Genomic DNA, 19317 nt, shown 5'->3' on the forward strand with positions numbered 1-19317 from the left:
AATATTTGCAGAAATGTGAGGGGTGTACTCACTTTTGTGATACACTGTATATATAGACCACATATATATATAGGAAATATATAGCAAACACTGATATATATGGAATGAAACTCGATATAATATATATATATATATATATATATATATATATATATAATTTTATATATAAATATATAAAATAAAAACTATATAAAATTTATGGAATGAAAATTAAATATATGGAATGAAACCTGATATACATATAAAGAATCTCTCTCTCTCTCTCTATATATATATATATATAGGGCAAGCCAAACAGGAAATATAACTTGAAACTTGATACATATAAAATGAAAACTGATATATACATATATACAGTGTATCACAAAAGTGAGTACACCCCTCACATTTCTGCAAATATTTCATTATATCTTTTCATGGGACAACACTATAGACATGAAACTTGGATATAACTTAGAGTAGTCAGTGTACAGCTTGTATAGCAGTGTAGATTTACTGTCTTCTGAAAATAACTCAACACACAGCCATTAATGTCTAAATAGCTGGCAACATAAGTGAGTACACCCCACAGTGAACATGTCCAAATTGTGCCCAAATGTGTCGTTGTCCCTCCCTGGTGTCATGTGTCAAGGTCCCAGGTGTAAATGGGGAGCAGGGCTGTTAAATTTGGTGTTTTGGGTACAATTCTCTCATACTGGCCACTGGATATTCAACATGGCACCTCATGGCAAAAAACTCTCTGAGGATGTGAGAAATAGAATTGTTGCTCTCCACAAAGATGGCCTGGGCTATAAGAAGATTGCTAACACCCTGAAACTGAGCTACAGCATGGTGGCCAAGGTCATACAGCGGTTTTCCAGGACAGGTTCCACTCGGAACAGGCTTCGCCAGGGTCGACCAAAGAAGTTGAGTCCACGTGTTTGGCGTCATATCCAGAGGTTGGCTTTAAAAAATAGACACATGAGTGCTGCCAGCATTGCTGCAGAGGTTGAAGACGTGGGAGGTCAGCCTGTCAGTGCTCAGACCATACGCCGCACACTGCATCAACTCGGTCTGCATGGTCGTCATCCCAGAAGGAAGCTGACGCACTAGAAAGCCCGCAAACAGTTTGCTGAAGACAAGCAGTCCAAGAACATGGATTACTGGAATGCCCTGTGGTCTGACCAGACCAAGATAAACTTGTTTGGCTCAGATGGTGTCCAGCATGTGTGGCGGCGCCCTGGTGAGAAGTACCAAGACAACTGTATCTTGCCTACAGTCAAGCATGGTGGTGGTAGCATCATGGTCTTGGGCTGCATGAGTGTTGCTGGCACTGGGGAGCTACAGTTCATTGAGGGAAACATGAATTCCAACATGTACTGTGACATTCTGAAACAGAGCATGATCCCCACCCCTCGAAAACTGGGCCTCATGGCAGTTTTCCAACAGGATAACGACCCCAAACACAACCTCCAAGATGACAACTGCCTTGCTGAGGAAGCTGAAGGTAAAGGTGATGGACTAAACCCAATTGAGCACCTGTGGCGCATCCTCAAGTGGAAGGTGGAGGAGTTCAAGGTGTCTAACATCCACCAGCTCCGTGATGTCATCATGGAGGAGTGGAAGAGGATTCCAGTAGCAACCTGTGCAGCTCTGGTGAATTCCATGCCCAGGAGGGTTAAGGCAGTGATAATAATGGTGGTCACACAAAATATTGACACTTTAGGCACAATTTGGACATGTTCACTGTGGGGTGTACTCACTTATGTTGCCAGCTATTTAGACATTAATGGCTGTGTGTTGAGTTATTTTCAGAAGACAGTAAATCTACACTGCTATACAAGTTGTACACTGACTACTCTAAGTTATATCCAAGTTTTATTTCTATAGTGTTGTCCCATGAAAAGATATAATAAAATATTTGCAGAAATGTGAGGGGTGTACTCACTTTTGTGATACACTGTATATATATATACAGTGTATCACAAAAGTGAGTACACCCCTCACATTTCTGCAGATATTTAAGTATATCTTTTCATGGGACAACACTGACAAAATGACACTTTGACACAATGAAAAGTAGTCTGTGTGCAGCTTATATAACAGTGTAAATTTATTCTTCTCTCAAAATAACTCAATATACAGCCATTAATGTCTAAACCACCGGCAACAAAAGTGAGTACACCCCTAAGAGACTACACCCCTAAATGTCCAAATTGAGCACTGCTTGTCATTTTCCCTCCAAAATGTCATGTGATTTGTTAGTGTTACTAGGTCTCAGGTGTGCATAGGGAGCAGGTGTGTTCAATTTAGTAGTACAGCTCTCACACTCTCTCATACTGGTCACTGAAAGTTCCAACATGGCACCTCATGGCAAAGAACTCTCTGAGGATCTTAAAAGACGAATTGTTGCGCTACATGAAGATGGCCAAGGCTACAAGAAGATTGCCAACACCCTGAAACTGAGCTGCAGCACAGTGGCCAAGATCATTCAGCGTTTTAAAAGAGCAGGGTCCACTCAGAACAGACCTCGCGTTGGTCGTCCAAAGAAGCTGAGTGCACGTGCTCAGCGTCACATCCAACTGCTGTCTTTGAAAGATAGGCGCAGGAGTGCTGTCAGCATTGCTGCAGAGATTGAAAAGGTGGGGGGTCAGCCTGTCAGTGCTCAGACCATACGCCGCACACTACATCAAATTGGTCTGCATGGCTGTCACCCCAGAAGGAAGCCTCTTCTGAAGTCTCTACACAAGGAAGCCCGCAAACAGTTTGCTGAAGACATGTCAACAAAGGACATGGATTACTGGATCCATGTCCTATGGTCTGATGAGACCAAGATTAATTTGTTTGGTTCAGATGGTCTCAAGCATGTGTGGCGGCAATCAGGTGAGGAGTACAAAGATAAGTGTGTCATGCCTACAGTCAAGCATGGTGGTGGGAATGCCATGGTCTGGGGCTGCATGGGTGCAGCAGGTGTTGGGGAGTTACATTTCATTGAGGGACACATGAACTCCAATATGTACTGTGAAATACTGAAGCAGAGCATGATCCCCTCCCTCCGGAAACTGGGTCGCAGGGCAGTGTTCCAGCATGATAATGACCCCAAACACACCTCTAAGACAACCACTGCTTTATTGAAGAGGCTGAGGGTAAAGGTGATGGACTGGCCAAGCATGTCTCCAGACCTAAACCCAATAGAACATCTTTGGGGCATCCTCAAGCGGAAGGTGGAGGAGTGCAAAGTCTCGAATATCCGCCAGCTCCGTGATGTCATCATGGAGGAGTGGAAAAGCATTCCAGTGGCAACCTGTGAAGCTCTGGTAAACTCCATGCCCAGGAGAGTTAAGGCAGTTCTGGGAAATAATGGTGGCCACACAAAATATTGACACTTCAGGAACTTTCACTAAGGGGTGTACTCACTTTTGTTGCCGGTGGTTTAGACGTTAATGGCTGTATATTGAGTTATTTTGAGGGAAGAATAAATTTACACTGTTATATAAGCTGCACACAGACTACTTTTCATTGTGTCAAAGTGTCATTTTGTCAGTGTTGTCCCATGAAAAGATATACTTAAATATCTGCAGAAATGTGAGGGGTGTACTCACTTTTGTGATACACTGTATATATATATATATATATATATATATATACAGTATATATATGAAATCCAATATATAGAAAATATAACTACAAATATATGGAATGATCGTATTTCAAATCGTATTTGTCTTTAGTCACTGTTTGTGAGGACATTGGTATGCTCTTGCCATCTCTGCTCCCTGCTTCCCAAAACAAGCAGAAGATTAATTTGTGCTAATCTAAATCGCCCCTAGGTTTGAATGAGTGAGCGAGTGAGCAAAAGGTTGAACATGTAATGCCCTGCAATGGATTGCCACCCTGCCCTGTGTGTTACTGCCTTGTGCTCAATGTTTCCAGGTGGAGCCAGACCCTCTCCAAACCTGATCTGGATGAAGCAGTTATTGAGAAAGGATCGATGAATTTACACTTTTGCTGAACTCCCAGCTGTAGCTAAAGCATTTTCAGCCCTGTCTGAGCTTCATGCTTTCTGATGCTGTCCTGAGAAAACAGTGCTGCATGTTTACTGAATCTCATTGTGTGGTTTGAGCTTTCCTTACTTAGTCTCCTTCTCTATTATTAGAATCTGCTGTATGTTGCTGCAGTAGTGGGTGGTGTTGTACAGACTGACAATATTAAAGTGGGTGGATTGATAAATATTCATTGCTAAATATAGATAAATATTTAAAGATGGTAAATCAAAGTGGATTATTGTGAGAATTATTTGACAAATAATCTCAATAACCTAAACTGAACTCATAATAAATGATTTTTTAAACACTGTCTGCCATTTGTAGCATGTTATTGTAATAGTATAAACCTGTCTTTACTGTGCCAGTGCTTCTACCAGACAGAAATAGTTGCCGTTGCAGCATCAAGGAGACTATTGCCCATCCTTAATAGTTGAGTCTTAGCACTGGTGGGCTAGCATACCACTAGAGCACCCAATGGTCCAAACTTATTTAAAATGAATTTAAATTCATTTTAATTAGTCACTGAAAGAATACAGCTGCAGAAATCTGATCTCAGGGATACCATGACAGTATATGATATACACTGATCAGCCATAACATTAAAACCACCTCCTTGTTCTACACTCACTGTCCATTTTATCAGCTCCACTTACCATGTAGAAGCACTTTGTAGTTCTACAATTACTGACTGTAGTCCATCTGTTTCTCTGCATGCTTTTTTTTTTTTAGCCTGTTTTCACCCTGTTCTTCAATGGTCAGGGCCCCCACAGAGCAGCTATTATTTGGGTGGTGGATCATTCTCAGCACTGCAGTGACAATGACATGGTGGTGGTGTGTTAGTGTGTGTTGTGCTGGTATGAGTGAATCAGACACAGCAGCGCTGCTGGAGTTTTTGTAAATACTGTGTCCACTCACTGTCTCTATTAGACACTCCTACCTAGTTGGTCCACCTTGTAGATGTAAAGTCAGAGACGATCACTTATCTATTGCTACTGTTTGAGTTGGTCATCTTCTAGACCTTCATCAGTGGTCACAGGACGCTGCCCATGGGGCACTGTTGGCTGGATATTTTTGATTGGTGGACTATTCTCAGTCCAGCAGTGACAGTGAGGTGTTTAAAAACTCCATCAGCATTGCTGTGTCTGATCCACTTATACCGGCACAACACACACTAACACACCACCACCATGTCAGTGTCACTGCAGTGCTGAAAATTATCCACCACCCTGACCATTGAAAAACAGCATGAAAGGGGGCTAAGAAAGCATGTAGAGAAACAGATGGACTACAGTTAGTAATTGTAGAACTACAAAGTGCTTCTATATGGTACGTGGAGCTGATAAAATGGACAGTGAGTGTAGAAACAAGGAGGTGGTTTTAATGTTATGACTGATCAGTGTATACCCACCATCTGCCACCGAGGCATGGACCCAAAACACTAGAAGATCTAACTCAGGTAACTATCATCAACCCAACATCTATAGTTTCCCAGACTGTGAAATGCAAGATTGTTAAAAAAGCGAGACATGTGGACGCCTGACAATGAGGTCCCATAAGAGTCTATTCAAATTTGTGCCTATTCATTTACAAGAATGTTTGTCAGGTCAGACCTAACTGGTTATCAACATTTGAATTCATTTTATTTTATTGATTTATACATTGTTGTGGCTAAAAAAACAGACCTCAATAATTAGGAGGGGTGTTTAACGGTCTTTAGCTATATAATAATGCTCATTACACGTGTATGTAAACTTTTGACTTCAACTGTTTGCAGATCTCAGATTACTTTTTCATTGTTTGTTGCTTTCTCTCCAGCCCTCTTCGTCTCTCTTATCACTGCATCTAGATACCTCAGAGTAAACACAACACAGCAGGAAAGATAAGAACAATAGGGTGCAGGTGGGTGTGTGAGTGAGTAAATCAGAAGTCTGGAACTGGGTCTGCATCACAGAGCGTGGCAGGATAGAAGACTCAACGCTGCTGGAGAGGGAATATTTAGCCTTTCCGTCAACAAATCTAGCTGGCTCCTATCACCCGGTGTAAAAGGGTAAAATCTTTTGACAGATGAACCTTATGCGTGGCCTTTTGCACAACACCACAGCTTGGAATTTTACAGTCACATGGTCCCAAACCAGCTCTTCACTCTTTCATGTTTACACACTGGCCATTTTTCAGTTTAAGCAGTAGTGGAGAGGAAAGTAAAACTCAGGTTAATCCAAAAGAGATCCTTTTAACACGTTTCTTTTAAGGATATCAGCTGCTCATGTATTTCAACTGTTAAAAGCATGTTGTGTAATCTGAGACAGAAACACTTTGTTTCCACAGCTGATCTGTAGACATCTAAGGGGCTTGTAAAAGACTTCAAGATGCAGTCCCAAGAGAACACCCATCGTAGAGGAATTCAATGAGCTTTATACTTCTGAAGATATAGTTAAGGTCAAAATCTTACATGCAATTGTAAGGGACAGATATATAACATGGCAGTCTTGGGATTTCAATGATTTCTACAGCTGTTTTTATTCTGAGACTGGACAATTTCATTGTAAGTGACCACAGTGAAGTCATCATTGTAGTCAGTAATAATCACTAACAATGAAATTGTCCAGTCTTAGAATAAAATCCACTGTAGAAATCCTTGAAATCCCAAGACTGCCATGAGAACAGCAAAAAAGGCCATGCCTGTATAATAGGACTAGTTTGACTCTACACATTAGACTGAGCCACAATCCTTACAATAGATTCCTGGTTCCTGTTTAACCTTAATACTATTATTCTGTTGACTGGTTCTTTAATGGGATAATTTGGGTGGACAAGGAACTTTTAAACTACAGTGGACCCTTGGGTTGCAAACGGTTTACCATACGAACATTTTGGGTTACAAACGATCTTTTTAAACTTAACGTACGAACAAATTTCAGATTACAAACTGAAATTCACAAAACACGTGACGTCACAAACAAGTTAACTCCGACCGTCTCTCTCTCTCTCTCTCTCTCTGTATATATATATATATATATATATATATATATACACAGTATATATATATATATATATATATATATATATATATATATACACAGTATATATACATAGTCAGTGGACAGTGTTTTTTCGATGTTTTCTTTATATTTTGTAAAATTAAATATTAAAATGGCCTCAAAGAATGTGCAGAGAAAGCGTAGTGCTGAGAAAATGAACAAATCTATTACTATTCATTGTTGTATAATTACTCCTGCCAGTAGCTGTCACTGTGTATCAGACAGAGGGGACAGTGAGTGAGAGAGAAGAAGTAAAGCATTATTTCTTTTGTGCAATTACACCTACAAAATACAACACTATTGAAATAAAGAAGGAAATAATACAGAAATATGAGAGTTATTGTTGTTTCTGGTAGATACATTTTATATAAAAAAAAGAAGGAAATGTATTATGGTGTATAGTACAGCACACGTACTGTACTGAAATGTGATGTGTGTTTTATGTACAGTACTACTGTGTATTGTTGTTTATTATTGTTTATTACAGTATTATCTATTCTATAATTTAAGATTTAAGGAAAAATATAGTTATATTTATAACAAAAAAGACCATTTAAGACATTAGAAAGGTTAGGTAAGGGGGGGGTTTGGGAGGTCTGGCACGGATTAATTCTATTTACATTATTTCTTATGGGAAAAATAGGTTTAACAAACGAACATTTTGACTTAAGAACAGCCCTTCGGAACCAATTAAATTCGTAAGTCAAGGGTCTACTGTACTTTGACATGGAGTTCTTCATAAATTTCCACTATGTTGACAAAGAAAATGGCAGTTGAAAGTAAACAAACAAAGCAATTGTGGGTTAAGGACCTTGCTTAAGGGCCCAACAGTGGCATCTTGGCAGTTGTTGAGCTTGAACCAGCAAGCTCTGATCACTAGTCTAGTACCTTACCGATGAGCCACCACTGCAGTTTCTCCCCACATGTAAACAATTTCATGAACTAAGTGACTAACATAGGAGCAGTTTGTTTGTTTGCATCCCCCCAAACCAATCCCACCTGCTTGGTTTAGTGACTCGAATTTTGTTAAAAAGGAAGAAAGAAATAAAGAAAAAGAAACAATAAAAGAAAGAAAGAATTAAAAGAATTAAATGAAAAGAAGAAACAATGAAGCAATTCTAACATAAAAGAGAAGAGAGAATGAGTAAAAAAAGAACAGATGAAAGAAGGAAGAGAAAGAAGAAAAAAGTAGTTTCTTATGCTTGCATCATGTACTATGAACGCATCACATTAAAAGACTTTGTCCTGTAAACGGAAAAAGCTATATCAACCCAGTCTGCCCTCATTTCAGCCTGCTTTTATAAAAAAACAATGCTGATTCTATTTCCTGTGTCTTGCACCTCTGTCCTTCAAACATATGTTACATTGAGCATTAACCTTGGAAAGATTTTCTCAGTGTTTGTGATTAGCAGAGAATGTGGGTATAATAAATCCTTGTAATGCATAATTAAACTCACTGAAGAATAACCCTCCTTTAAAAGCTTAGCTCACCTCAATTGAAACACTGACAAACCACAGTAAAAAAGCTTTTTAAAAACACATCAGTGTTTTAGCTGATTATGCTTCACCTGCTGACGATGACATTTTTACTTTATATATACTATAAATGATTTAGGTTAATGAATTTAACATCAGCCATATTCAAATTTTCTTATATACAAAGATAATGTTTTATCCCATTATAGAATTTGCATTTTTATTTTATGTGTAATTATTTTGGTTTGGCATTAACATGCCCAATATCACCCTATATTTAATGAATTGCCTGTGGGTGCATTATAACCTGCATATTTACAGTGCCCCTGTGCTGCCCTGTAGAGAGAAACATTTATAAAAATGGGTATTTGTTGATAAGTCAAATCTACCAGTTCATTTTGTGCCACCCCCAGTCTTAGGACAGGAGTACAACCTGGACAGGGGGGTGGCACGGTGGCTATGTGGGTAGCACTGTCGCCTCACAGCAAGAAGGTCCTGGGTTCGATCCCCAGGCCCTTTCTGTGTGGAGTTTGCATGTTCTCCTCGTGTCCACGTGGGGTTCCTCCGGGTGCTCCGGTTTCCTCCCACAGTCCAAAGACATGCAAGTGAGGTGAATTGGAGACACTAAATTGTCCAAGACTGTGTTTGATATAACCTTGTGAAAATCCTAATAAACAAACAAACAAACAAACCAGGACAGGGTGTCAACTTATCACAAAAAAGATTTGTGATTACATCCAGGGGCAATTTTAAGTAGCCAATCCACCTTCTCCATGTTTTTGAAAAATGTGAGTAAACCGGCATGCCCAATGTAAAGCCATCTGAACATGAGGAGAAAATGCAACATAGACAGTGACTGAATGCAAGAATGGAATTCAGGTCCCTCGGGATTTATGTTGCCGTCTGTGCCGCTCCCAGTTAATCTGCTGCACCATCGCGTTACCTGTTCCAGTTCAGAGATACTTCAATAAACAGATCATTTTTTTCAGGTTGTTTTTGGAAGATTTGGAAATGTCACTTTGCCCAACAAGTCAAATTAGTAAAAATCCATGTGTGTGTGTGTGTGTGTGTGTGTGTAGGTGTGTATTAATACCTGGTTTAATCTATCCCTAGCAAGCTCAGGCAGTCTCTTTTCAGAACTGAGTGTAGCCATGTGGCTCTGCCTCAGCTAACAGGATTTCACAGATCAGAGGCTGATCAGACAGATTTTACTGACTGTGTCTGTCTGTGTGTGTGTGTGTGTGTGTGTGTGTGTGTGTGTGTGTGTGTGTGTGTACGTGTGTGTGTGTGTGTGTGTGTACGTGTGTGTGTAAGACTACGCAATACTGACTTTGTCGCTGTGTTTTTGTTGGATTTGCATACTGACTTCACTACAGTTACACTGATGGAATTTAGCAGATGCTTTTATTCAAAGTGACTTACAGTAATGACTAAATAACTGTGGCGGCAAACTTTCGGGGTCCGAAAGTGAATACATGCCAGCAGTGGGGATTGAACCAGCAACCTTCTGATTAACAGTCCAGAACTACCATTGGCCTAAATAAATTCAGCATGTGCTGGGTGGTGTCAGAGAAGGAGTTGCAAATAAATTTAGCTGTAACTACATTTCTCAAAAGGATGGCACGGTGGCTAAGTGGGTAGCACTGTCGCCTCACAGCAAGAAGGTGCTGGGTTCGATCCCCAGGCGGGGCCGTTCAGGTTCTTTCTGTGTGGAGTTTGCATGTTCTCCCCGTGTCTGTGTGGGTTTCCTCCGGGAGCTCTGGTTTCTTCCCACAGTCCAAAAACATGCAGTCAGGTTAATTGGAGACACTGAATTGCCCTATAGGTGAATGAATGTGTGTGTGTGTGTGTGTGTGTGTGTGTGTCTGTGTACATGTGTGTGTATGTGTGTCTGCCCTGCGATAGACTGGTGCCCCGTCCAGGGTGTTACTGTGTGCCTTGCACCCATTGAAAAGCTGGGATAGGCTCCAGCACCCCCCCCCCCCCCCCCCCCCACGACCCTAATTGGATAAGAAAGCATTTCTTAAAGCAACATAACCTGAAAAAGACACACTTGTCATCACATTACTTCTGCAACTGATTTTTGTATGATTAAATAATCAGACATCTGATTTCTTTTGTCGCTTTATAGTTTTTTCGACCCTTTGGATTGCCCCAGTTGTTGTAATCAATGTCCCTGTGCACTCTGGTGACCTCTGCTGGCTGCATGACATCTTTGGTCGAGGAAGAACGCAGACTAGCAGAATCCCTCTCGGGGACATGTGAGGATGCTGGCAGTGTTTTTAAACAACCAGCTGCATATTCTTACAGAGAACCTCACCACATACTGAGGACCACGTTAATCTCTGAGTATTCTTCAACACCATGTGCCTTTATGCAGACAGTAGAACCTGCTGTTGCAGCGGCAAGAGGGCCACACCCTATCTGGCCTTGTAGTCCACAGGCACTATTAAGTCTTTTGAGGTCGACCTTCTGCATTTCCAAACCACAGTACCTACCTAGAGGAACCTCATGTGGACACAGAGAAAATTTGAAAATCCACACAGACATTGACTGAAGACAGGAATCGAACTCAGGTCTCCATTAACTATGTTGCTTTGTTGCACCCACACTATCCTTTGTACCATTTTAGGTCAGCTCCTCTGTGCGAGTGAGTGAGTGAGTTTATGTATGTGTGATGCCCTGTCCGGGGTATGTTCACATCTTGCACCCAGTATTTCAGGGCGATGCCAAATGAAGTGAATAGTGGATACATTTGAATGGTATGTATCAGAAAGTAACTGATATCTTTGTTCATATGTACAGGCTGTGTCAATGCAAAGGGTTGATCCTGTTGCCAAAATGTTGCAGCAGCAGGGCATATGAGCAGGACTGATATGGCCATAGCCCCCAGATGATCACTCAACTCTCATTCTCTCCCTAGCATAAAAGAGTGTTTGTTCTGAACCCAAACCTCATTGCATTAATAGTGTATGAGTGTTCACACATACAAAGCACGCAGACAAAGTCTGTGTTGAAAAATTCTGTTTTCCGCCTCACATGCTTCACAGTGAAGAGAGAGAGCTTTGATGCTGAGGAGCACACCACATTCATTTCTGAATTCTAATGTTTTGAGGATTTGCAGTGAGAAGCATGCTATTACTTTTTTTTTACCCATAAGCACATGTCCTAGACATGAGAAATCCACCACACCGTGGATTCCATAGCAGAAAATTCAGTATCATATAATCCCTTCTATATGTCATATGGTCACCAGACCATGAGCCTGCTGGACATTCGATTCAAGACCTGGCTGCATGAATATTGAGTTCCTATCCATGATAAGTGCACATTTTTCTTACAGAGCATCCTGGCAAAGTACCACACTACCCTCTCTATATTCCTCCACTGCTTGTGCCTTGACCAGACAGTAGGAGTCATTGTTGCAGTGTCAGTAAAGCAATTCCCATCCAGCCCCCTTTTCCACAGTCACAGCCGACTGTGCCTAATAAGTATTCAGTCTTATTCCTTTTATTTATTACCCATTTTATGAGTGCACCATATACATGCACTTTGTGGGTATAGGACAATAAATGTATGTACAAATGGGTAAACCTAATGAAGACACACAACCTGTATACAAGGTATACAATCAACAAATATAGCTAGTTGTCCCTAATATTCCACAATGAACAGCCCTGCTGTGCTGACTTGAACCCCCCCCCCCCCCACCCCCCCTAAACATACTGACATTAAAAATCTAAAATACTTTTCTATTTGTAGGTTATTTAAAATTATTAGTGCTACTCTGTTACTTGTTTGGTAAAATTATCCTAACGTATTAGAACCCAGTAAAATGAAATAGACATGAACACTAAGTAAATATTAGCAGCTAAACTAACAAGCTTTACTAACTCTATGCAGACAAGCGCACAGCAATCTGACAATCGCCAACTAAGGTTAGGAGGTGACTGTCTTTAAACCAAACAAGCAGATTTTTCAGCTTTGTTGCTTCCTTTTATCTTTACATAACTAATGTGTAGGTACGTAGATTTAAAATTACAGGAATCAGGCTACATTATAATGGGGTACAGAATAAGCGTTAATGTTAAAAAAACCCATCATCAAACAAAGATCCGCCTGTCATGTCAGCAAAATGGAAGTCTTTGTCAGTTTCTACGCTGTTGAATGTCTTTTGCTGGCCCATTACTGCAGACGTGAGTAGCAAATTCAGACTAAGTTACATTTATAAAGAACAATCAATTTAGTAAACACCCCTTGTGGAAACTACATCCCTACAGGATAGTTACAGTATACACATACAAACAGAATTTGAAGACAAGTAGGACATTTTTAAATGCTATAAAAACAAGAATCTGTGATTTGTTAATTTTTATTAAACATTTATTTAACTTACAATAATACAATGAAATGTCTTATGTTTTGGCTGACCTATTTGATTGCAATTTGTCAAAATAAATACATTTTGATGCCTCAAAAAAGTTGGGGAGGGAAAAAATAAAAAGAACAGCTTGCAAAATATTCAAGTTACACCATTTCGAAAAATTCCAAGAAAACATGATTGGTATAAAAAGATGATCCACCAAAGGCTCAGTCTTTGCAAGCAAAGCTGGTTTGTGGCTCACCACTTTGTGCCAAACTTTGTCAATCAGTTAAAAAAACGCCCTGAAAACAACCCCACTGAGAACAATTGGTTTGAGGTACTAGTGTACGCAAGTATGATTGGAGAGAGAGGAATTGGGATCGACTGCTGTAGCGTGTTTCTGCATCGCCCTCTAGCGGACGTCTGAGTCAGTGCGCAGGCGCGCGGCTTAGATTGAGGCTCTGCCCCCTTTCCGCCAGCAGAGCCGCATTCCAGCTCGTTCATTCCGGCGGGGAGCTGAGCTAGCACTCACTCGAGCAGTTGTACAGAGGATACTGCCTGAGTTTCGGGGAATTTTAGCCATGGAGAGAACGTGTACTCCGAGGATCACTTGAAGAAAAGTAAGTTCAATTATGTGTTTGTTTTGCGGTTGAGATTTCCAGTTTGTGAGCGGTTTCGGCGTGGAACTGCGCCGGTGCGGATACTTTGGTTTGGGCTCTCATGACTCGGTATGCTGGTGGAGGTGGAGGAGGATTCTGGCTGCATTGCTCTCGCCGTGCCTACAGGGATCGATCATGTTTGACTCAATTTGTGCGCAAACTTTTAATGCAGCATTATTACCTGTACGAGGGGAGTTGATGCTTTTAGTGACTGGATCGGGTATAGTACGGCGGTGGAAATCTGCGTACAGTTAGTAGTAGTTGAGCCAGAACGGGATGTTGGTCGAATTGGTGAATGAAAAGCAAAACCCGTTCACATGGCCTGTGTGATCGGATCAGTTTATTTGCTTTATCTGAACGAATTTGCGGGTGTCTGTTGGGCACATTGCGTGCGTTGTGTTCTTAAAGCGCAAAGCGGGTATAGCACTGCGTGTGTTTATAAATACGTGCTTTGGAAAACGTACAATCCAGCGTTAGTAAGATGAGTATAAATGCTGGAGTGAATTGAGCAGATTAAGGAAATTCCCTAAGGTTTAATGAAACGTGTGCAGAGGTAAAGCTTGTTCAGAATATTGCTGTGGGAACACTCGGCTCTCCAGCAGGCAGTTACTGCGAACACTTCTTGCGGCCATATGTTGTCTGAAGGGGTTTTTCTTCTTTATAACCACCCCTCCCTACAACAACAACTTAACTTCTCCCCCGCCACACTGGGCTTTGCGTCTAACAATATTTTCCCATCGGTTGTACTATTACTACTAACCCTTGCTGGTCCTGAGCTGAGGTCTTGATATTACATACATTCACATTTTTTCACAGTGTGTCCTAACACGAGTCTAAATTAAATTGCTCATTGCATTGAGGGGTTCTTTTGAGGTATTTTAAACATTGGAATTTCACATTAAGGTATTTTTCAGGACGTAAACATTCAATCTTAACTCCTTCCCTTACTGCATTGCTGCTCCTCCAATATTTACAGACATTACCGGAGCAAAGGGTGTGAAATTTAAGTCAGACAGAAATAGGCTATAGTTTGCAGTAAAAACGTCCTTGTTAGACGGACGTTCCAGCGTTTGAACACTTAAATCTAATCTGAGATTTCCCTGAAACATGTCCTGTCCACGGAATTAATGAAGCAGCCACAAAACAACCCGCCCTGCCTAAACTTACCCACAGGTCGTGTGTCGTTCTCTCAGCTCGGCTGCGCTTTTGGAAGCCTTTTTTTAACTAGGCGGTTGTGAAGCGGGTCCATTCACACACACACACACGCTGAATGTTTAATGAAACCCAGGCGTTGAAAACCGATTGGCCTCGACATGTCTGCCTCCTGTTCACTTCTTCTTGCTCCTGCCTGAGCTGCTCTTGTCCCGGACTACGAGAGCATGGCTAACATTACCACACTGCAGCTGAGAATGCGCGAGCTCGTGCGTAGCTAAATAGTTTGTTGCGGATAAAACTCGGGCTAACGGCTAATCTCTCGGTGGTCACACGTTACCAAACCTAGTACATACCTTTATCGACCAAAGTTTATTAAAATGGTCACGAAGTCTACCAGAATTAACGGCCATGTTCGCAGTTTGATACAATAAGAAATATTCGGGTTACTTTAATGTTTAATACCGACTATCTATCTGTCGCTGAAGTTTGAACATCAACCGTTGCTGAGTTCTGGTACCGACCCATCTGCGCATGCTCAAGACCAAGTTATAATGAAGCAATGTTACACTGTTCAATAATCGTCTCCGTTTCCCATTTGTTCAAGACAAAATCACTCATTGTAATCGATAGTCTTTGTCCATTGAGACATCTTCACCGGTGGCTGATGTGGTATTCTTTGACCGAAGACAGCCCACGATACAGATCCGGCAGTGTCCGCAATTTTGGTTCAAAAAATCTGTGCGATCAATGCTAGTCTAGTCAAAAACCCACCATGTCTGACAGAGGATAAAGCAATTAGTAATTATTAATAATTGAATCACTGTTCCTGTGTAGGTCCTGGGTTCGATCCCCAGACGGGGCGGTCCGGGTCCTTTCTGTGCGGAGTTCGCATGTTCTCCCCATGTCTGCGTGGGTTTCCTCCAGGTGCGCCGGTTTCCTCCCACAGTCCAAAAACATGAAGCTAGGCTAATTGGAGACACTGAATTGTCCTATATGCACCTAGCCGCTAGAATGCACAAACCAGTGCATTAAAGTGCCGGTCCCAAGCCCGGATAAAATAGGGAGGGTTGTGTCAGGAAGGGCATCCGGCGTAAAAATTGTGCCAAATTAATGCCGATCATGATCCGCCGAGAGCCGACCCCGCAACCGAACGGGACAAAGGCCGAGGAAGAAGAAGAATCACTGTTCCTGTGAAATAGTATTGTTTAAACAATAATAATCAGAAATACCACATTAATTCATACTAATATACAAAGGTTAGATATTGCATAGCTGGTACTAAAGATAGTGAATAACTAGACAAACATCTTCACCTTTACCCGGCTTCAAACTGCCCCAACCTTCCCTCTTTTGCTTTTTAACTCTGATTTTCTGACTTCCGACTAAGATAAATCAAAGTAAAATGAAATTAAATTTGCAGTTTGTGTTAGGAAACTTAATGTTGTTTCTTTAATATTACAGTTATCTGGTTTGGTTAAATTATATTCATTTATTAAGACCCCACATGAACATGGTTATGCACACCTGAACAATCATAGTTAATCTACTTTTAAATATTAAAACCTTATTAAGTATTCAACATGTAGATATGGTAGTTGGTTACATGTAGTGCTTGGTCGGTGCAGCTTGAAAGTGTGAAGGTAGTAAAGGATGTAAAATCAGCATCAACTCTGAAGTAGTTGAATGCAGCATTTCTTTCTCTAAAGATTTGAACTCTGGTATTCCAACTTTAAAAAAACAAAACAAAGGATGCTCTGATGGGTTTATACAGTCATATGAACATGGTTGCCAGTAATTGGTTTACTTTTAAATGAGATTACTAAGCCAGAAAACATGAACATTACAGCCACCACAATCCTGTTTTGGTTCACAATTTGCAGTCCTCTATAAAATCTGACACAAAGCTTTTAATCTAAATTTAAATGACCAACACTAAAACTGAATATCATATTTAAAAACATGGTATGGCATCTATAGTTTAGACATTTAGTTGCATTAGAACTGAAATAGAAACAATGTAGAAATAATTTAATAATTTTTTTATTAGGGATGCCAATAATTAACTGATAACTCATAACTCACTGATAAGTCATTATTTGATTAATGTTGTTGTTAAAATGTAATCGTAATTCATTTCCAAATGGTTCCAACTGAGAGCACAGTTGCAGTCTGTCCACAGTAAGAATATCAATTTAAAACACTCTCTCAAATGCAAGGTCATAACATTTTACATTTTGTTTAAAGCTTATTAGCAAAATTTTATATTTTCTAAAAAGTTTGCTGTTATGTAATGCTAGCTTAAACCGGAACAAAATATTTAAGTGCTAAACCAAAAACTAAACAGACATTAACAAAACCAAACAAACTATCTAACTAACTATATTTATATATAAAATAAGCAACAGTAATAATAGTCTAAAAGTTGTGTGACATTTCATAAAAGTTATGTCAGGGTTGACTCATTTAAAATCAGTTTTGGTGTGTTTTAACTAGCTTATTTTTTGCGTTATTACTAGGGCTGTCAAACGATTAAAATTTTTACTCGCGATTAATCTCAGAATTTCATATAATTAATCACGATTAATCGCATTAAAAAAAATCTGTGTAAATGTTATAGAAAACAAGGATTTTTAAGTGAAATGTTGCAATTAAAATGGTGAACACATTTTATGCTAAATGTACTTATGTTAAAAACTGCTGGGACAAGAGAAAACTGTAAGGGAGTTTATTCACTCACATACTAGGCAGTAATACTATCCAATGGTTTGATGGACGTTTCTACACGAAGTGAGTGTGTTTTGACCCTTTGGGGCTTCCATAGTTAATGGACAACGTGCTTGACTCAGCTGTCCGGTATTCTTTACCGTAACAGAATAAGTTAATAAAGTGTTCTGCTCCCGACAACTTGTGAATATAGCGTGTATTTATTTCTTTATTATGCAAGTGCAGATGCTACGACGCTCTTTTACATTTTGTTAACAAACCGCAAATGAAAAACGGTGACATGTCCGACATTAAAACGTTTGTTCTACCAGTCAAGTCTCAACATGAACTAGAATTTGCGTTAATGGCACTATTTATCTTAATCGCGTTAAATTGAGATTGCGTTAATGCGTTATTATCGCGTTAACTTCGACAGCCCTAGTTATTACACAACACTTATTTATTTTTGTCTATCTTTTTGTCTGTCCTGTGGCTTTACAGATGTTTTTTTCACAGGGATACAACTAAATACTAATGCTAAGAGTTGGACTAGTGTCATGGTTAACAGTGGCCAAATGCTAGCTAACCACTGGGCAGAGCTCGAGATTAGCCTCAGCCAAAACTCATTTATCTCGGCGACAGAGGAAAATGATTGGAAAGAAATTGCTCAAGTGGGATGTAATTACGGCAAAACAGAGATATGGCCATTGCTATAAATTGGCCACAAAGGGAGAAGATTAGGCTTTTGTTTTGACTCGGCCTAGATGCTTATGAGAGGAAAAATGGGATGATGTGGACAAAATAAAGATTATTGCATGTTCTTCACGTACTTTTACTGTGTTTTTAATTTCCTTATCAGACTTTAAGCTGTGTCCTCCAGAGGTGGCTTCCACAGTCGTTGCCCAGAAGTTACTTTTTGGGAATTAATTGGATGTCTCAAGAGTCTCTCTCGATGTTGACTTAAACCAGACTGTGTACTGCTGTGTGTGTGTGTGTGCTTGCATTCTGTGGGAGTGAGATCTTGGCAAGATGGCTGCTGTTACGACTGGCTTGATTGGCAGACATATCTAACTGGTATGACAGTGTCCTCCTTCCAGCTTTTTTTCTTTCTCTGTCCTCCTTGTCCGCCCCTCCGTTTGTTGCCCGAACACTCACAGTTGTCAAATTCTATGGCTCGTCTTGCTATTTCTGTTCATTGTGTTCCTTTTGGATGATAAACAAGTCAGCAGAAGTTGGTTTTTTGCCTAATTAAGGTCCAAACTGTGAAGTCCAGAAGAATTTTGGGAATTCTTGTACTTTAGGATGGCACCAGTCATTGTTCACTTCTGTAATACATAAAGTACGATGTATGGCTTATATGTTTTATAATGTTGGCTCCAGTTCAGTTCAGTTCAGTACAGTTAAAGCTTTTGCCTTCTCACAGCTAGAGGGTCACAACTTGCTTCCTGATTACGTATTGTTAATAGTTTTTCTCAGTGTTGGCAGGTAATATAATTGTAAAAGATTGCAAAGGGTAAATTAGACTTTCTTTTTTCAGTGCTTTTATGTAGTTCCCCAAAGCCACCTATAACTTAAGTGGTAAAATCTCCTTGCCTCTACAAAGCCAACTGTTATTCACCTCAGGCGTTGCTCACCAAAGACTTAAGCCAATCTTAACTGCTCTGCTGCAGTTGCTCATGTTAAATCAGATTAAAGTTGAACTTACTCTGCTAGTTTAAACGCAGTAACTGCTAACTTAAAAGTTATTCAACAAAACGTGACAGACACCAGGATTAAAAAACACAGAATGGAAATGTCAGTAAGACAAACAGTAGACAGCAGTCCATTTCTACATCTGAATAATTATCCAACCCATTTGTATTCTACAGTGACTGCGTATGGGTATGGATGACAGCTGT

General features: G+C 40.2%; 1 protein-coding gene across 1 annotated transcript in view; it reads left to right on the plus strand.

Annotated features, from left to right (window-relative positions):
- The first annotated feature begins 13444 nt into the window (after window positions 1-13444).
- Window positions 13445-19317, plus strand: part of plxna1b (plexin A1b) — a 268336-nt gene continuing 262463 nt past the window's right edge. The window contains exon 1 of the mRNA XM_062997386.1: window positions 13445-13522. The gene's annotated coding sequence lies outside the window, so the exon portion shown is untranslated. The remainder of the gene's footprint in view (window positions 13523-19317) is intronic.

This window comes from Trichomycterus rosablanca, chromosome 6 (genome assembly GCF_030014385.1).
Source record: "Trichomycterus rosablanca isolate fTriRos1 chromosome 6, fTriRos1.hap1, whole genome shotgun sequence".
Taxonomy (NCBI): domain Eukaryota; kingdom Metazoa; phylum Chordata; class Actinopteri; order Siluriformes; family Trichomycteridae; genus Trichomycterus; species Trichomycterus rosablanca.